At 48.2% G+C, this 18893-nt stretch overlaps 1 protein-coding gene across 3 annotated transcripts in view; it reads left to right on the top strand.

The window, feature by feature from the left end:
- Window positions 1-18893, top strand: part of CAGE1 (cancer antigen 1) — a 358253-nt gene that overhangs the window by 297143 nt on the left and 42217 nt on the right. The gene's annotated exons all lie outside the window — the stretch shown is intronic.

Genomic DNA, 18893 nt, shown 5'->3' with positions numbered 1-18893 from the left:
TCTCCTTTCTCCAATATATCTGAAAAAGGTCTTGTCACCTCCCTTTACATCTTTAGCCATTTTTTCCTTCCGCTCGCAAGTTCGCTAGCCGTATTTCCTTCTTCACTTCTTTGAGTTTAATCCAATAATATTTTCCGTGATGCTGTCGTTGTGTTCTTTTCTATTTCTTGAGCAAAGTCTCTTTTGCTCTTATTTTTTCAGCTACTTGTTTGGAGAACCATATAGGCTTCCTGCTTTTCTTGTTTTTGTTTACTTTACTCACAAAAAGATATGTCGCCATATTTATAGCAGCCTTTAGCTTGGACCACTGTTTTCCCACTTCTCCTACGCCTTCCCACGCCAACAATTCCTTCTTCAGGTATTCCCCCATTTTATCAAAATCAGTACGTCTGAAATCCACTATTTTGAGTTTTGTGCGTCTGCACTTCGCCTTCGCCCTTATAGCAAACCATACAATGTGATGATAACTATTACATAAGTGGGCATCCACCCAGATATTGAAAACACTATTTCCATTAGTGAGCACTAGATCCAGCATTGACCCTTCCCTCGTGGATTCCGTCACCATTTGTCTGAGCAAGGCACTTTGACAGGCATCCACAATCTCTCTACTTCTTTCCAGTTCCGCAAACGGGACGTTCCAATCCACATCAGACAAATTGAAATCTCCCAACAGAAGCACCTCCCCTTTCGTACCAATCTTTTGAATATCTTCTATCATATTCTTGTCTAACTTCTCCGTTTGCGCAGAAGGTCTGTATATAACCCCCGTGTGGATACAGGTTCTGTCTTCTCTTTCCAGGACGATCCATAAAGCTTCTTCCTTTCCCCAGGTTCTCCGCATTTCAGCCACTCTGATATCGTCTCTCACATACAGAGCCGCCACTCCACCTCTTCGCCCCTCTCTGTCCTTCCTAAAAAGATTATAGCCCGGTATGGTCACATCCCATTCATGGGAATCATTGAACCATGTCTCTGTAATAGCAACAATATCCAAGTTTTCTTCAAACATCAGGCCTTGTAAGTCTTAAACCTTTTTACCTATAGGAGCATTTGTGTTCATTGCTTTACATGTGCTTAGTGAGTTTAGGTGGTTTTCTATATTTAGATGACCTTTCCCTCTGCTATCATGTTTATTCAGTGGGTGACTTTCTGAATTTCCTTGTTTCATTTTGTCACGCCCACCCTCTAGTTTAAATGTCTAGAAACATACTGTCTGAATTTCTCCCCAAGGATCCTTTTTCCCATCACAGAAAGATGTAGCCCATCATTACAGTACAGCCAGGTCTTCTTGGGAGGGTTGTAGTGTGTGGGAGAGGGGGGCTGTAGTATGTGGGAGATGGATGGTTGGCATTACTGCGGTGGGGGGGGGGGGGGGGGTTGACACAGTATAAGTCATCACAAGGACAAAATATAAGAAAACCAATGGATTGCATTAAGGGCTTATAGCCCATTTAGTTATGTTTAAACAAATGAGAGATCTGCATGAAAAAAATATTTATTTTTATTATTTTGACTTCTGAAAACCATGTTTCCCTGAAACATGCTCAAAACAGAATAATCCAGTTGTACAATAAAACAGAATAATCCATTTATACAAAAGAGATGAGGTGAAGATGTGATTCCATGTGACCCCCATGAAAGGCTAGTTTAATTTTACTTCCAATCTTTATAACACCAGGCTTCCCAAAGCAGATTACAACAACAGTTAAGATGAACCTATCAGTAAAGAGGATATGCTCACTGAAATGTGGCTATATATTTCTGTATTATATAGAACAGTGTAGAAAAAGGAGCACAAAATACAGCCTTTATTAGTGCTGTTTCCACCAGGTACAATAATTTTTAAGCAGTTTAGTGATATTCAATTTTATTTCATGATATCTAGATGTACATATGGGAAGCTTTCAAATAAATGTAAAAGCTGTCGAGTAAAAAAACCCCCCAAAAAACCCTTTTGTTCTTCTCCTTTTAAAGCACTGGGCTGAAAAAGGGTCGGTGCGTGAGAAGGGGGAGGGAGAAGACAGAAAGGAGATGCTAGATGAGGGGGGGAAGGCGCCAACTGATAGTTTGAAGGGGGGGGGGGCGCCAGAGACCCTAGCATTGGCCCTGCTTGGTACTCTATGGCAGAATGAACCAGCCACAGTAAAGGTACTGAAAAGATTGACTCAGTCACATAAATAAAAAAAGAGAGACTACTTTTGATACAGAAAGAAGAAAATTGTCTGATAAGTGCTCAAATCAAAATTGTTCGGTGGAACTGCCATCTGCCTCCCATTGCAGTCACTTAAAAAGTCCAGCCACAAAGGGTGACCACCAGGTCCTACTTAAACTGGTGCATGGATCCGTAGAGGATTCTAGACCCAAAGCATCTGTGCCTCCGGAGTACTTGTACTGGCCTGAGAAGACAGCATCATCCTCATTCCCTTCTAAAGTATATGAGAAGCGGAAACAGTGTTTGCCCAGAAGTTCCTCAGGTATCTGTCAAGCACAGATCTGTTCAGATTTCTCCAGCACAGGTTACTGTGGTGAAGTGTCAGCCCCAATATTCCAGCTCATGCACAAGCATATCGTTGGACATTGGATGAGTTGTGCATGCTCAGAATTTTACATTAAGTTCTGAGCTCTACAAGAGCTGTCCTGGCAAGTGTCACCCACTTGAGTACCTGATTAGTCCTGCTGTCTATGGACTGGTTGTGGCACACTGATTCCAGGCTCTGACATTTTGCAGACTTCATTCCTCCAAAATTTTCCCTGGAGATGGAAGTATATTTCATGGAATACCATCTGATCTGTCCCCACCTCCAGCAAGGAGCAAATCTCCTGATGAAGATATTTCTTACCCAAGATTTGTTAAATGCATGGAAAGAGGAGTACCCTTCCCACTACAAAACAGAAGTGGAACCACAGGCAGATGACTTTGGGCCTCCTAAAGTTCATAGAGGCTCCAAAGGCCACTGTTGCAGTATCAGTTCATAGAACCCTGGAAGATTAACAATTTTGTATATGGCAAACTGTACCATACAATTGTTCTGCTTTAGGTTCTTTCGAGTATATCTCCGTCAGACATATACTATAGAGGCGGTCAAAGGTTATTACATAAATTTTATTAAAATAAGTAAATCATAAATCATACATCACCGCTTGAGTTGCAGACAACATCTTCCACCAGCGACTGGGTAGCTTGGGGTGCAGCCAGGCAGAGAGTCTCAGTGGGCACAAGGGGCCTGGGTAGCACGTCTGCTCCCGTTCTGAATTTTAACCTCTGCCTGTCTACCCTTAGCTCCCAGCTTTTATACTGACCAATAAACATGATCTCATTTAACTGAATAAGGCTGATATGTAGATAAGGATGTGACAGTTTCTTATGCATCCCCAGGAATTGGCTAGGTTTCTAGAGATTCATGTGAAACATCATCCTTACCCTAAGCATGTTGTCATTCCATTTAGTAGAAATTACTTCATCATTTAACATGATAATGCTATCAGTTCCTGTCATGAGAGTCCATTATGTACTTTCAAGAGAGCATTAACTATGATGATATTACTTCATTATGTACTTTCAAGAAACATTAAATATGGTAACAATACTTAGGCAGAACTCAATGTCATGCACAAACTTTTCCATTACAACAACCTAACTCCAAGAAAATTGATATGAAATAGATAGTCCAGTTGGCACCTGGTTCTTGCACTCCTTCATTGTGGTGGAAGCAGCCAAGAAGAAAACAAAAAAATATTCCACTGCTCTTCCAGGTAAAGATCCATATCTCCTGAATCATTTGGGCAAGCTGTTCAGGGGCAATACTGTCTGCCTGCATTGCTGCTCATGAAATGTATATGAAGCAATAAATGCTTACAGTTTTTCAAAAGGTACAAACTTTCTGTCCCAGCTTTGTGCACCTTTGTTCTAACTATCTTAGATAGCAGAGGCTGATGAGTGTGCAACCTGTCTTGTTTTTTATGTTTTTATGGAAGCTGCCTAATTATTACGCAGGTTAGACATTTTTAAAATAAATAAATTAGACATTCCCAGAATTTCAGCTTTGTCCATTGCCACCAGGTATGTGGCTTGGTTGCATGTTTCCAGTCTATGTGCAGATGTCCATACCAGGTTGGCAGATGCTCCATGTACTAAAGACTCCTTATTTGGAGAAAGAAGTGAAAGAGAGAATAGATATCATAAAAGATCACCGTTTTACTGTACAACATCTTTCTGCTATTCTGCCAATGGCCAACACATTCTTCAGCCATATGAGTTCATCTCAATACCACCAAAGTTATTCCAATAGAAGAAACTTCTTGCCATTCCAGAGACAGCCTCAGCAGTTACAATGTCCTGTAATTGTTAAATGAGACCAAAGACAATCAAAGCAGACTATCATGCTTATTTTCGAAAGAGACACAAATCGGAAGATGGGCGTCCTTCTACCAGGGTCGCCCAAATCAGCATAATCAAAAGCCGATTTTGGGCGTCCTCAACTGCTTTCCGTCGCAGGGATGACCAAAGTTCCCGGGGGTGTGTCTGAAGCTTAGCAAAGGCGGGAAAGGGGCGTGCTTAACACATGGGCATCCTCGGCCGATAATGGAAAAAAGAAGGGTGTCCCTGACTAGCACTTGGCTGACTTTACTTGGTCCATTTTTTCTTGCGGCCAAGCCTCAAAAAGGTGCCCGAACTGACCAGATGACCACCGTAGGGAATCGGGGATGACCTCCCCTTACTCCCCCAGTGGTCTCTGACGTCCTCCCACCCTAAAAAAAACTTTAAAAATATTTTTTGCCAGCCTCAAATGTCATACCCAGCTCCCTAACAGCAGTATGCAGGTCCCTGGAGCAGTTTTAGTGGGTGCAGTGCACTTCAGGCAGGCGTACCCAGGCCCACCCCCCCTTTACCTGTTACACTTGTGGTGGTAAATGTGAGCCCTCCAAAATCCACCAGAAACCCACTGTACCCACATGTAGGTGCCCCCCTTCACCCCTTAGGGCTATGGTAGTGTTGTACAGTTGTGGGGAGTGGGTATTGGGGGGCTCAGCACCCAAGGTAAGGGAGCTATGCACCTGGGAGCAATTTGTGAAGTCCACTGCAGTGCCCCCTGGGTGCCCGGTTAGTGTCCTGGCATGTTAGGGGGACTGGTGCACTATGAATGCTGGCTCCTCCCACGACCAAAGGGCTTGCAGTTCGTTTCTGAGATAGGCATCCTCGGTTTCCATTATCGCCGAAAACCGGGGATGACCATCTCTAAGGACGACCATCTCTAAGGTCGACCTAAATGTTGAGTTCTGGGCGTCCCCAACCGTATTATCGAAATTAAAGTTGGACACCCATCTTTTTTCGATAATACGGTTTTCTCCGCCCCTTGGCAGGGACGTCCTATGAGGAAACCCTCAGGAAAACTTGGGTGCCCCGTTCGATTATGACCCTCCACACCTGCTTAACTGAAAAAACACAAGCTTCTTTTTGACTATTGCAGCCAGTATCTCTTATTGGTGGTTGGGTTCCCTTCTTCCTTCAGCAGAGGAGCAAATCACCAGTGATTCCTGAGTCTTCAGCATAATAATGAGAGGCTACCAATTGAGATTCCTTACCTAATCACCAGATCAGCCTCTACAGTAAACTTACCTGCCCCAGGCCCACATCAGTGAGCTATAGGAAAAGACTAATCTCCAGTTCACTGCAATAGAACTAGTCACACCACAGGAAGGAAACTGAGGCTTTTTCCTCCAGGTACTTGCTGATTTTCAAAAAGATGGAAAGCTTACACCCCATCGTAGATCCTAAATATCTCAATCTGTTTCTCTCCATAAAGAAATTCAAGATGGATACACTTTTTCTTCATCCTGTTGTTCCTAATGGGGGGAAACATGCCATATGCAGTGGAGCTCAAAGATTTTGATCCATCCATGTTGTAGAAAATACCTTTGGTTTCTCCTTCATATGGACCACTGTTAATCCATAGTACTGTATTTTGGCCTTTCTTTAGCCCTCAGAGTCTTCATGAAGTGCCTTCAGAGGTAGCAACCCATATACACAAATGAGGTTACTTAGATTTTCCCTAACTTGATAGGCAGCTTCTTCATAAACCCTAGCTCTAACCTTCAGTGAGGGAGTCTATAGAAAATTACTGCTCCCCCTTATCAACACTCCCTCATAGCTACAGATCCATCTTAAATAGCAGGCTACAGAGCAATGAAGAGATGACTCAGCAGGAGCGGTTCAGGGAGGGTGTGGTCAAGGCTAGATAAAAACCCTCAGCACAGTTCAGTCAAAGAAGCGTCCACTGTGGGTGTGTAAGCTACCGAAGCGCTACTTAGGTTGTTTATCTTGGAACCCTGCTGAAATTTGAAACCCAAAGCTAAGCCTGGCCTGATTGTGCTAAATACTGAAAAACAGAATTTCTGGGATTCCAGGCCAGGGACAAGCTGTTTGTGTTGCCTTTTGAGATACATACTAGTGCACACCCTAGCCCTGTGCATTGGTTTCTTCTCACCTGTGAAAGGAACAGGTCACCCCTTTTCCTTGCACATTAACAAATTTTTACATTTAAATCTGCTGTGTGTCTGTGTTTTATCAAGGCTCCAGGCCCACCCTTGCTCTCACTGCTACATATTGTGGCATTTGTGGGATCTGAGCTTCTGAGGTAGAAGCCAGAATCCTTAGTCTCCAGGGCTCTGGGCCTTGTATCCAGTACCGAAACAGAACTTGGACAAAAGGGACTAGCCTTGCCCTAGGTAGAGACCAGAAGGAGTGTGACAAATGCCAGACAGGCAGGATTTTTTTCTTCCTCTTGCTCAATGTGCATTAGGGCTGCAAGCAAAACATGGAGAAACTGCTCCAGACCCTAGTGGAGGCCCAACAGCAGCAGCAGCAATTCATGCAAGCACAGCAACAGTTTTGAGCTGCTTATCTGACATTGCTGCATGGATGTGCAACCGCCACCTGAAACTGAACATGGCCAAGACTGAGCTTATTGTCTTTCCACCCAAACCCACTTCTCCTCTCCCTCCACTCTCTATCTCAGTTGATAACACCCCCATCCTCCCCATCTCATCTGCCCGCAACCTCGGAGTCATCTTCGATTCCTCCCTCTCCTTCTCTGCGCATATCCAGCAGATAGCCAAGACCTGTCGCTTCTTTCTCTATAATATCAGCAAAATTCGCCCTTTCCTCTCTGACCACCACCCAAACTCTCATCCACTCTCTCATTACCTCTCGCCTTGACTACTGCAACCTACTCCTCACTGGCCTCCCACTTAGCCATCTATCCCCCCTTCAATCCGTTCAGAACTGTGCTGCACGTCTCCACCTGGAGTATTGTGTTCCGTTTTGGAAGCCGTATCTTGCGAAGGATGTAAAAAGAATTGAAGCGGTGCAAAGGAAAGCTAGGAGAATGGTATGGGATTTGCGTTACAAGACTTATGAGGGGAGACTTGCGGACCTGAACATGTATACTCTGGAGGAAAGGAGAAACAGGGGTGATATGATACAGACGTTCAAATATTTGAAAGGTATTAATCCGCAAACAAATCTTTTCCAGAGATGCGAAGGCGGTAGAACGAGAGGACATGAAATGAGATTGAAGGGGGGCAGACTCAGAAAAAATGTAAGGAAGTACTTTTTCATGGAGAGAGTGGTGAATACTTGGAATGCCCTCCCGTGGGAGGTGGTGGAGATGAAAACGGTAACAGAATTCAAACATGCGTGGGATAAGCATAAAGGAATCCTGTTCAGAAGGAATGTATCCTTGGGAGATTAGCCGAGTTTAGGTGGCAGAGCTGGTGGTGGGAGGCGGGGATAGTGGTTGGGAGGCGGGGATAGTGCTGGGCAGACTTATACAGTCTGTGCCAGAGCCGGTGGTGGGAGGCGGGGCTGGTTGGGAGGCGGAGATAGTGCTGGGCAGACTTATACGGTCTTTGCCAGAGCTGGTGGTGGGAGTCGGGGCTGGTGGTTGGGAGGCGGGGATAGTGCTAGCCAGACTTATACGGTCTGTGCCCTGAAGAGGACAGGTACAAATAAAAAGTAGCACATATGAATTTATCTTGTTGGGCAGACTGAATGGACCGTGCAGGTCTTTTTCTGCCGTCATCTACTATGTTACTATCTGGACCGATATGCCCATATCACCCCTCTCCTCAAGTCACTTCACTGGCTTCCGATCAGGTACTGCATAAAGTTCAAGCTTCTCCTACTTACTTACAAATGCACTCGATCTGCAGCCCCTCATCTCTACCCTCATCTCCCCTTACGTTCCTACCCAAAACCTCCGCTCACAGGTCAAATCCCTCCTCTCAGTACCCTTCTCCACCACCGCCAACTCCAGGCTCCGCCCTTTGTGCCTCGCCTCACCCTATGCTTGGAATAAACTCCCTGAGCCCGTACGCCAAGCCCCCATCTCAAATCCTTACTCAAAGCCCACCTCTTCAATGTCGCCTTCAGCACATAACCATTACACCTCTATTCAGGAACTCTAGACTGCCCCAACTTGACATTTCCTCCTTTAGATTGTAAGCTGCTTTGAGCAGGGACCGTCCTTCTTTGTTAATCTGTACAGCGCTGCGTAACCCTTGTAGCACTTTAGAAATGTTAAGTAGTAGTAGTAGTTTTACAACATTGGTAGAGCTGCACCTGGTCTCTCTGGCCCAGATGTCCCCAACACTACAGAGACCAGCATTCCATGTGAATATAACCATCCCACTGTTGCCTAAAATAGCCCTGGAAGATTACCCAGATCAGTAAATGTTGAGGGGACTGATCACATGGCTGGCTGGCTGTCCGGAGGCAACATGAACTATATATTTGGAAAACATGTTAACTGGCAGGAACCAAACTGTGTTCCAAAGTGCCAGTCTGATGGCAGGGCCACCTATGAGGACATTGAGGCAGCCATCCTGGAGCGGGCGAGGTGTTCCCCGGAATCCTATAAGCAGCAGTTCATAAAAAGCATTCTCTTCGCAAAAAAAAAAAAAAAAGTCCCTACTGTTTTTTTTTTTTTACAGACTGAAGGAGATTGTGTGGTGGTTGCTGCAACCAAATCAAAAATCTGGCATGGAAATAGTGAGAGTGGTTCTCGTTGAGCAGTTCCGGGCTGCCCCAGACTGTGAGACAATGAGTTAAGCAATGCCCGAAGGTGATACTGGAGACTGCCTTGGGGAGTAGCAGAAGTATTCCACCCAGTGCAGCCGGTCTCTGAACCTGGATAAAGGAGAAAAGGGCAGTTGGGGGCCCCGGAAGACAAAAAAGGCAGTAGCCTAGAATCTGAAAGAAAAGCAATCACCTTCAAGCCTTAGAACCCAGAGGAAAAGGCCAGAGCAATGGAGGCCATCCCCGCGAAGAGCCCAGACACCCACGCAGACCCACATACAGAACAAGCACAGAGGGAGATGTTCCCTCTGCCTCTTTTGGAAGCAGCAAAGATTTGGAGCTTGTCAATCAATTCCAAATATAAGTTACTTATCTCCCCAGCGTTCAAAATCATTCAAAACCAGATAGCAACAGACTTAGCAAAGTTCATTCACAACATGAGTGATCCATGGAACTTGGGAGATCTCCTCAAATAGACCTCTTCATCAGCAAGAAAAACACAAAGCTGTTGTTTAGTACTCATCCTCCAGTCAACAACAAAGCATGCCCTAGAAATTCCCTGGACTTAGCCTCACTCTATAGTTATTCCTCTATTCTATACATAGAAAAGACCCTGCACGAGTTTCAACAAAGCATTAACACCATGATACTCAGGTAACTAGCCCTCACAGTTTGGAAATTGATCAATATTTAGTCTCCACTCTAGGACTCCCAAACCCAATGCCTATTTCCATATCATCATGCTGATCAATCCATAGACTGGTGGGTTGTGTCCATCTACCAGCAGGTGGAGATAGAGAGCAAACTTTTGCCTCCCTATATGTGGTCATGTGCTGCCGGAAACTCCTCAGTATGTTCTCTATCTCAGCAGGTGGTGGTCACACACAGCAGCAGCTCTGGCTAGGCCTCCAAGCCTAATTTTTAGGTTTTGTTGAGTGCCTGGGGTTGAGGGCTCTTCTTGAGCAAGTGCAAACCTGGTGGCGCCAGGTCCCTCCTTTTCTCCCCCCTCCCGCTGGCTCCGTTAAAAAAAAAAAAAAATTTTTTCAACGTCCTTAAAGGCATTTATTTCGACGTTTATTTAAACGTTTATTGCAGCTACTCACTGGGACACCAGGTCGTTACAGCTCGGAGCGGAAAGCAGGTAATTTTTACCTTTTTATAGCGGGCAGGGGGTTCCCCGATTGATCTCCACGTGGCCTATGGCGTCGGAGGGCGAGGGCGCAAAGAGTCGCTCCCCGGATCGCTTCTAGAGGGGATGCGGGGGTCTTAAAGTCTGATTCGCCCTTGTTGGGTGACAGTTTCGTGACCGATGAGTGTCCCGGTCCTTCCTCCGGTGTGGCGGTTTATCCCGCCATAAACGCCCATCCCCCGCTGCTCGCCTCCGCCATCTTGGCCGGCCACGCGGCTCGAACGGCTTCTTCTTGAGCCGCCCTTGAGGTGGGAGACGTTAATGCCATGAACGCCCTTAATTTGGGCGACGGCACAAAAGCGGCTAAACTTAAGCGCCGTTCTTCCCGCGCGGCTCCGTCGCGGAGTGTCGCGCCGGACGCCGTTTTGGATTTGCAGCATGTCTCTCCCCCGCTCTTGCGAGCGCCGGTTGAGAGTGCGTCTAGGGCTGTAGCCCAGGCTGCGGAAGTGCACAGTCTGGGGGGTTTCTCCCCCGAGTTTGTTTTGCTGCTGCATCAGGCCTTCCTTATGCAAAACGCTGCCTCTGCTCCCTCGTCTGGTAAAGAGGTTGAGGCCCCCGGAGGTAAACGCCCTCGGGTTGATTCCCAGGCCTTGGAGGACTTTGTCTCCTCCGATGTAGATGAGGGCAGCGTTTCTGAGTTCTCCCAATGGTCCTTTGCGGATTCCTTGGAGGAGACGGATCCCCGCTCGGATGGAGCGGATGACCCCTCTGCAGCGCGGCTCTTTAGCTCAGAGGATTTGCCCAACCTGTTAGTGCAGGCCATGGGCATTTTGAAGATTTCCTCTCCGGAGGACGTCTCTCCCTCAGCCCCTGTTGGTTCTGCCATTATGCTGGGGACGAAGCGCCCGCCTAGAACCTTCCATGTGCATGATGCTATGCACACCTTAATTTCGGCTCAGTGGGATGTCCCGGAAGTGAGCCTTAAAGTGGCTAGGGCTATGTCCCGCCTCTATCCTTTGCCTGAAAGTGAGCGTGAGGCCTATCTGTGGCCTACCGTGGATTCTTTAATCACTGCGGTGACTAAGAAAACTGCGTTGCCGGTGGAAGGTGGCACGGCCCTAAAGGACGCCCAAGACAGAAGATTGGAGGCGGCCTTAAGGTCGTCCTTTGAGGCGGCTGCTTTAAGTTTGCAGGCCTCAGTTTGCGGCTCCTGTGTGGCCAGGGCGTGCCTGACTATGGTGCAGCGGGCTTCCCCCTCGGATCATTCCTTGAGGGCTGATTGGCCAGCCCTGGAATCGGGCTTGGCCTATTTGGCAGACTTGCTGTATGATGTCTTGAGGGCCTCAGCTAAAGGCATGGCTCAGACAATCTCTGCGCGGCGGTGGCTTTGGCTGAAGCATTGGTCTGCTGACCACGCCTCTAAATCCCGCCTGGCTAAATTGCCTTTTAAAGGCAAGCTGCTCTTTGGGGTCGAGCTGGACAAAATCGTGACCGATCTCGGCACGTCTAAGGGCAAGAAGTTACCAGAGGTCAGGGCTTGGGCTAGTACTCGCCCCGGTACCTCCAGAGGACAGTTTCAGGAAGCCCGTCGGTACCGCGCGGGCAGGTCGGGCTCTTCTGCCTCCTCTTCCTTCAAGAGGAACTTCTCCCCCAAGCAGCATTCCTTTCGCAGAGACCGCCGTCCCGGAGGTGCTCCCTCTGGTCCTCCCCCAGGGTCTCGTACCCAATGACGGGGCCTTGGTCCACCCCCCAGTGCAGATTGGAGGACGGCTGTCCTCGTTTCTGGGCGAGTGGACCACAATAACTTCAGACGCTTGGGTGCTGGAAGTCATCAGAGACGGCTACAAGCTAGAGTTCTGCCGACCCTTAAGAGACGGGTTTGTACTCTCTCCCTGCAAGTCTCCGGTCAAAGCTGTGGCAGTGCAGCAGACCTTGGACAATCTGATCCGCCTGGGTGCGGTCGTTCCGGTGCCAGAAAATCAGCTTGGCAAGGGACGTTACTCCATTTACTTTGTGGTACCAAAGAAAGGAGGTTCTGTACGGCCTATCCTCGACCTCAAAGGGGTCAATCGGGCCTTGAAAGTTCGGCACTTTCGCATGGAGACTCTCCGCTCTGTTATAGCGGCAGTGAAGGCAGGGGAGTACCTGGCATCCTTGGACATCAAGGAAGCGTACTTGCATATTCCCATCTGGCCTCCTCATCAACGTTTTCTGCGTTTTGCAGTACTGGGCCGACACTTCCAGTTCAGAGCCCTCCCGTTCGGGTTGGCTACTGCTCCGCGGACCTTCTCCAAAGTAATGGTGGTCATCGCGGCCTTCCTGAGGAAGGAAGGAGTACAAGTCCATCCTTATCTGGACGACTGGTTGATCCGAGCCCCCTCTTATGCAGAGTGCGGCAAAGCTGTGAACCGGGTGGTTGCTCTTTTGAGCTCCCTGGGGTGGATCATCAACTGGGAGAAAAGCCAGCTGCGCCCAACTCAGTCCCTGGAGTATCTGGGAGTTCGATTCGACACCCAAGTGGGCAGAGTGTTCCTGCCAGACAATCGGATTGTCAAGCTTCAGGCTCAGGTGGACCAGTTCCTAGTAGCCTCTCCTCTTCGGGCTTGGGACTATGTGCAGCTGTTGGGCTCTATGACGGCCACGATGGAAGTAGTGCCCTGGGCCAGGGCTCATATGAGACCACTACAACACTCTCTGCTGCAGCGCTGGACTCCGATGTCGGAGGATTATGCTGTGCGCCTTCCCTTGGACCCAGCAGTGCGCAAGGCGCTGAGCTGGTGGACGCAGACAGACAAGTTGTCTGCAGGAATGCCTCTGGTGACCCCGGAGTGGATTGTCGTCACGACGGACGCCTCTTTGTCGGGCTGGGGAGCCCACTGCTTGGGAAGGACAGCGCAGGGGCTCTGGTCTCCTGCAGAGGCAAAGTGGTCTATCAACCCCCTGGAACTCAGAGCCATTCGGTTGGCGCTTTTGGAGTTCATCCCGGTACTGGCGTTGAAGCCAGTACGGGTCCTGTCGGACAATGCCACGGCTGTGGCCTATGTCAACCGCCAGGGAGGTACCAAGAGCGCCCCTCTAGCCAAGGAGGCCATGAATCTATGCCAGTGGGCGGAAGCGAACCTGGAACAGCTGTCAGCGGCCCACATTGCCGGAGTCATGAATGTCAAGGCGGACTTTCTCAGTCGCCATACCTTGGAGCCCGGAGAGTGGCAGCTATCTGCTCAGGCGTTCTTGGACATCACGAAGCGCTGGGGCCAGCCGAGCCTAGATCTGATGGCGTCATCGGCCAATTGCCAAGTGCCGCGCTTTTTCAGCAGAGGACGGGACCCTCGATCCCTGGGAGTAGATGCTCTTCTCCAACAGTGGCCGACACAAGAGCTCCTCTATGTGTTCCCGCCCTGGCCCATGTTGGGCAGGGTGCTAGACCGGGTGGCAAAGCATCCGGGCCGGGTAATCCTGGTGGGTTCGGATTGGCCCAGACGTTCCTGGTATGCGGACTTGATCAGGCTCTCAGTCGACGATCCTCTGCGGCTGCCAGTGGAGCAGGGTCTGCTACATCAGGGTCCCGTGGTGATGGAGGATCCCTCCCCCTTTGGTCTTACGGCCTGGCTATTGAGCGGCAGCGTCTGAGGAAGAAGGGCTTCTCAGACAAGGTCATCGCCACTATGCCGAGAGCGAGGAAGCGCTCTACTTCTACTGCTTACGCCAGGGTTTGGCGTACCTTTGCAGCGTGGTGTGAAGCAGGCTCATGTTCTCCATTCACTGCTCCAATTTCTTCAGTGTTGGCATTCCTGCAAGAAGGTCTGGAGAAAGGCCTGTCGCTCAGTTCCCTTAAAGTCCAGGTAGCGGCCCTGGCTTGCTTTAGGGGCCGCCTGAAGGGTGCTTCCCTGGCTTCGCAGCCTGATGTGGTGCGCTTTCTTAAGGGAGTTAATCACCTGCGCCCTCCTCTGCACTCAGTGGTGCCTGCGTGGAATCTCAACCTGGTGCTAAGAGCCTTGCAGAAGCCGCCGTTTGAACCCTTGTCAAGGGCATCTCTGAACGACCTGACGTTGAAAGCAGTCTTTTTGGTGGCTATCTCTTCAGCCAGAAGAGTTTCCGAGCTCCAGGCACTCTCATGTCGAGAGCCCTTTCTGCAGTTCACTGAGGCAGGAGTGTCTATTCGCACAGTGCCTTCCTTCCTGCCCAAGATTGTTTCTCGCTTCCATGTGAATCAGCAGCTCTGTCTCCCTTCCTTTCGTAGGGAGGACTACCCAGAGGAATACTCTGCTCTCAAATATCTGGATGTGAGACGAGTCATCATCAGATACTTGGAAGTGACCAATGATTTCCGGAAGTCGGATCATCTGTTTGTCCTGTTTGCAGGTCCTCGTAAGGGGGGTCTGCAGGCTGCTAAGCCTACAGTGGCAAGATGGGTCAAGGAAGCCATTGCAGCGGCTTATGTGGCCGCGGGGAAGGTGCCGCCTATCCAACTGAAGGCTCACACCACTAGAGCTCAGGCGGCCTCGATGGCAGAGGCCGGGTCCGTCTCCTTGGAAGAGATTTGCAAGGTGGCAACTTGGGCATCGGCCCATACCTTCTCCAGGCATTACCGCTTGACTGTGGCTGCTCGGGCGGAGGCCCGGTTTGGAGCTTCAGTGTTGCGGTCAGGGATTTCTATGTCCTGCCCTGGGTGAGTACTGCTTCGGTACATCCCACCAGTCTGTGGATTGATCAGCATGATGATATGGAAGGTAAAATTATGTATCATACCTGATAATTTTCTTTCCATTAATCATAGCTGATCAATCCATAGCCCCTCCCAGATATCTGTATTGTTTATATTCTGGTTGCATTTCAGGTTCAAGTTTAGTCTTCAGTTCCTGTTCAGGAGGACTTCGTGTTCAAGTTTTTCAATGGATTCTTCAAGAGTTGAGACGAATTTGTGTTACAGTGAGCTGCTGCATTCCTCTCCCCTCCGTTTTACGGGGCTGGATTGAGACTTAAATTCTGCCGGCGCTCCCTCCCGCTTCGTGCGGCAGTAGGGCAGCTTTGTACCCCTCCCGCTTCGGCGGTGTTAGGGTCAGGTAGCTCCTCCCGCGGTTGCAGGATAAGCCAGATCCCCCCACATCGGCGGGGTGGTGTCCCTCCCCCGCTCCGCGGGGATGAGCTGGACGGATTCCCCTCCCCCACTTGTGTGGGGATGAGCTGGGTTAATTCCCCTCCCCCGTTTCGGCGGTGGTGAGCTGGGCAGAGTGTCCCTTTGTGGGTGTAATTCTCTAAGTGCTGAGTCCTGCGGATGGAGCTTTGATATCGACATACTGAGGAGTTTCCGGCAGCACATGACCACATATAGGGAGGCAAAAGTTTGCTCTCTCTCTCCACCTGCTGGTAGATGGACACAACCCACCAGTCTATGGATTGATCAGCTATGATTAATGGAAAGAAAATTATCAGGTATGATACATAATTTTACCTTAGGGCTCTCGGCCTATCACACTCTGTTAATAAATTCCTGGCTTCCCAGTGTTCTCTCATTTCTCAATTTTTGAAAGGGATTCTTCATGTCAAACCCAGTGGGATACCTGTTGGAAGCCAGCTCATTATCTGTATAGATTCCTGCACTGCACCAATAGTGGTCAGATGTATTTGCAAGGTAAAACAGCACCGAGAAGATCTAATTTGAACAAAGACCATGCACCCTAGTCCCACTCTTTCTTACTGAAGCTTCTTTGCTTGCTGAATTAAAGACACTGCGGCTCGATCCAGGAGAGTGCAGTTGAGGACGTCCATCGAAAAAGACGTCCTTTTTGGATGTCATTCACCCCCCCCCCCCCCCCCCCCCGGCAATAATAAAAACGTCCTTTTTGGACATGCTTCACTCAGCTGAGAGACCTGGAAGTCTCTGAGCCAATCACAGCGTGTTTAGCTCCAAAAAAGGACGTTTTTATTATTGCGGGGGGGGGGGGGTGAATGACGTCCAAAAAGGACGCCTTTTTCGATGGACGTCCTCAACTGCACTCTCCTGGATCGAGCCGCATCGGAGCCTTCCTGAAGCAGGCCATGGAGGGGGTAAGCAGCGCGGCGTCTTCGGGTGGCACAGGGAGGTGTATTTGGCATGCACAGAGCAGCCAGCATAACGCTCGGCTGCTCTGCGCATGCTCAACCGGCCGATTGGCCGACAGTTTACCGATGGAATAGAGAATGCAAGTGAGGTACAACGAGCAGCTCATTTGCATTCCCTTTCCTTAATGCATGCCTGTTGCTTACCGATTCACCAAGGGAATCGGTAAGGGAAGGGCTTTAACGATTTTTTAGTCCATCTGCCTCTGAATCCATTAGAAAGTCTATGCAGTTCTTTGTCTTCTTTGAACCCAACAGAATTGGCATTCCAGTTGCCAAATGCTCTTTAGTAAATTGGCTAGCATCCTGCATTTGATTCCATCATGAATAAATTGGTTCTCCTCTAACCACTAAAGAGAAATCTCATTCGAGCAGAACAACACAGCTACTGTGGCTTTCTGAAGTCTACTTCCCAGTATACTATTTCTAAAGCAGCAACTAGGTCCTTGTTTCATGTTTTATCTCACATTGGGGCCAAGGCACAAAACTACCGTGGGCAACAGTGCATAGTTAACAAGAGCTGTATGTAATTATTAGCAGTCTCTGAGGGAGTGAGTAGTATAATGTGGGGTTTCCTTAAGAACACTCCCTCATGGAAGCAGAACTTAAGAATAAGTATAGTAGCCTGTCTGGCCATGAGGGCAGGACTTATGCAGAGAGTAGTAAGTTAAAAGCCTCTGGCAGAACAGAGGCCCAGAGCCAAGGGATAGAGTGCTCCAAGAGAGATTCCAAACCTGGGCAGGAGGAAAGGGTCCCCCAGGAGAAGGCCTATCCTGTAACTGCAGTGTTGGAAATGAAAAAAATACCCATGGTACTCTAATGGTCTCCCTCCCACCCTGACATTTGAAAGATATCCCTTGTGTCTTGCAGCACCCCTCCTGTCCTGCCCCCACCCTTGAATTAAAAAATCCCTACTCATTCGATCCTGCCTCCAGAGCCACCATCTTGGAAAATAGTGATGCCTTACCCCGCTCAGTGCATCTTAGTGCGAACTCTACCAAATAAGGGATTTTTTTTTTAATTTTAAAATCAAGTTGGGGAGGCTGAGGTGAGAGGTACCACTAGACACCAATCACTTGATTTTAAAATCAAGGGGGGATTAGGTTGGGGCAGTGAGGGGGTGCCACTAGACACCAGGGATTTTTTTTTCTTTTAGTTCAAACTTTTTTTTTTTTACTTTGAATTTTTATTGAAATAACATCTCAAACATAACAACGAGCCATTGGCTCCAGCACATGACAATGCAACAATTTAATTTTTATTTTAACATTATGCTTATAACCCTTTTATCCCCCCTATTCCCCCCACCCCCCTCCCCCCACTAACCCCTCAACAACTGATTCCCCCAACAGCCCAACCCCCCCCCCTAAACCCCCTTAATATCTGTTAGATGAATCCATTCAGGTGCCTCTGGATTATATCTCCCCTTACGCTTATCAGTCAATTTTTCCAACTCTATAATGGTTTTAAATTTCTCAGCCCAATTACCTACAGTTGGCCCAGCGGACTTTTTCCAATGCATTGCAATAGTGGTTTTTGCGGCAGCTAACCCCATTCTCTTGAATCTCTGTTGCCATCTCTTTCCCCTCTGGTTCCCCCACCCCAGAAGACACCATTTAGGATCACATGGAAAAGTACCTTCTAGAACTTTAGACAACCTATCCATTATATCTTTCCAATAAGGTTGAATCAAACTGCATCCCCACCAAACATGAAAAAAAGTTCCCGTCTCCCTTCCACATCTCCAACAGCTATCAGAAGCCTCAGGGAACATTCTTTTAATTCTATCAGGTGTATAATACCATCTGCTCAGCACTTTATATGCATTTTCTTTAATAAGCACACACACCGAGGCTTTCTTGACTTCCAAGCATACCCTCCTCCATTCTGCCTCCGAAACATCCTGATTCAAGTCCTTTTCCCATGCCTCCATATAGGTCATTTTCATAAAACTCTGCCCCCTGAGGTGTCCATATATCCGTGAAATTCCTTTCCCCTACTTATCCATATCCCCCCATACTTTTTCAAATCCCTCTTTGTCTTTGAATTCCTCCCTGGCCCATTTCTCTGTACTAATAAAGTGTTTGACCTGCATGTACGCATTAGTTCAAACTTTTTATTAGACATTTTAAGCACAAAACATGAATGCAAGATATAAATGCATAAAGGTATGAAGAACTTTAAAGGGAACAGTTTAAATTGAACAATAATCACTATGCAAGGCTTTATTTTAAAATCAAAGGGACTGAGATCAGAGAGTGGGGGTGCTGCTAAATGCCAGGGCATTGTGCTAGGGGGAAGGCAGACCCTGTGACATGTTTTTTTAAAATGTCCCCTTTCTGTCAGTGTGTGAGCCAATCATTGCACTGACAAGAATGGGACATTTTTGGAATGAGCTGCTGATCACTGCCACAATTTTAATGTGGTAGTAAATTTGCATGCTCATTGATCACTGCATTCCACAGGTAATCTTTTGCAGAAAGCTCACATTAGAAGCCATGCTATCTGTGGCTCTAACGCATGGCTTTCTACATCAACCCCATTGCTGGACCTTTCCAGAATCATACAGAGTGCTTTGATTGAACT

Source organism: Microcaecilia unicolor, chromosome 1, assembly GCF_901765095.1.
Source record: "Microcaecilia unicolor chromosome 1, aMicUni1.1, whole genome shotgun sequence".
Taxonomy (NCBI): domain Eukaryota; kingdom Metazoa; phylum Chordata; class Amphibia; order Gymnophiona; family Siphonopidae; genus Microcaecilia; species Microcaecilia unicolor.
This window is presented reverse-complemented; position numbering and strand designations above follow the sequence as displayed.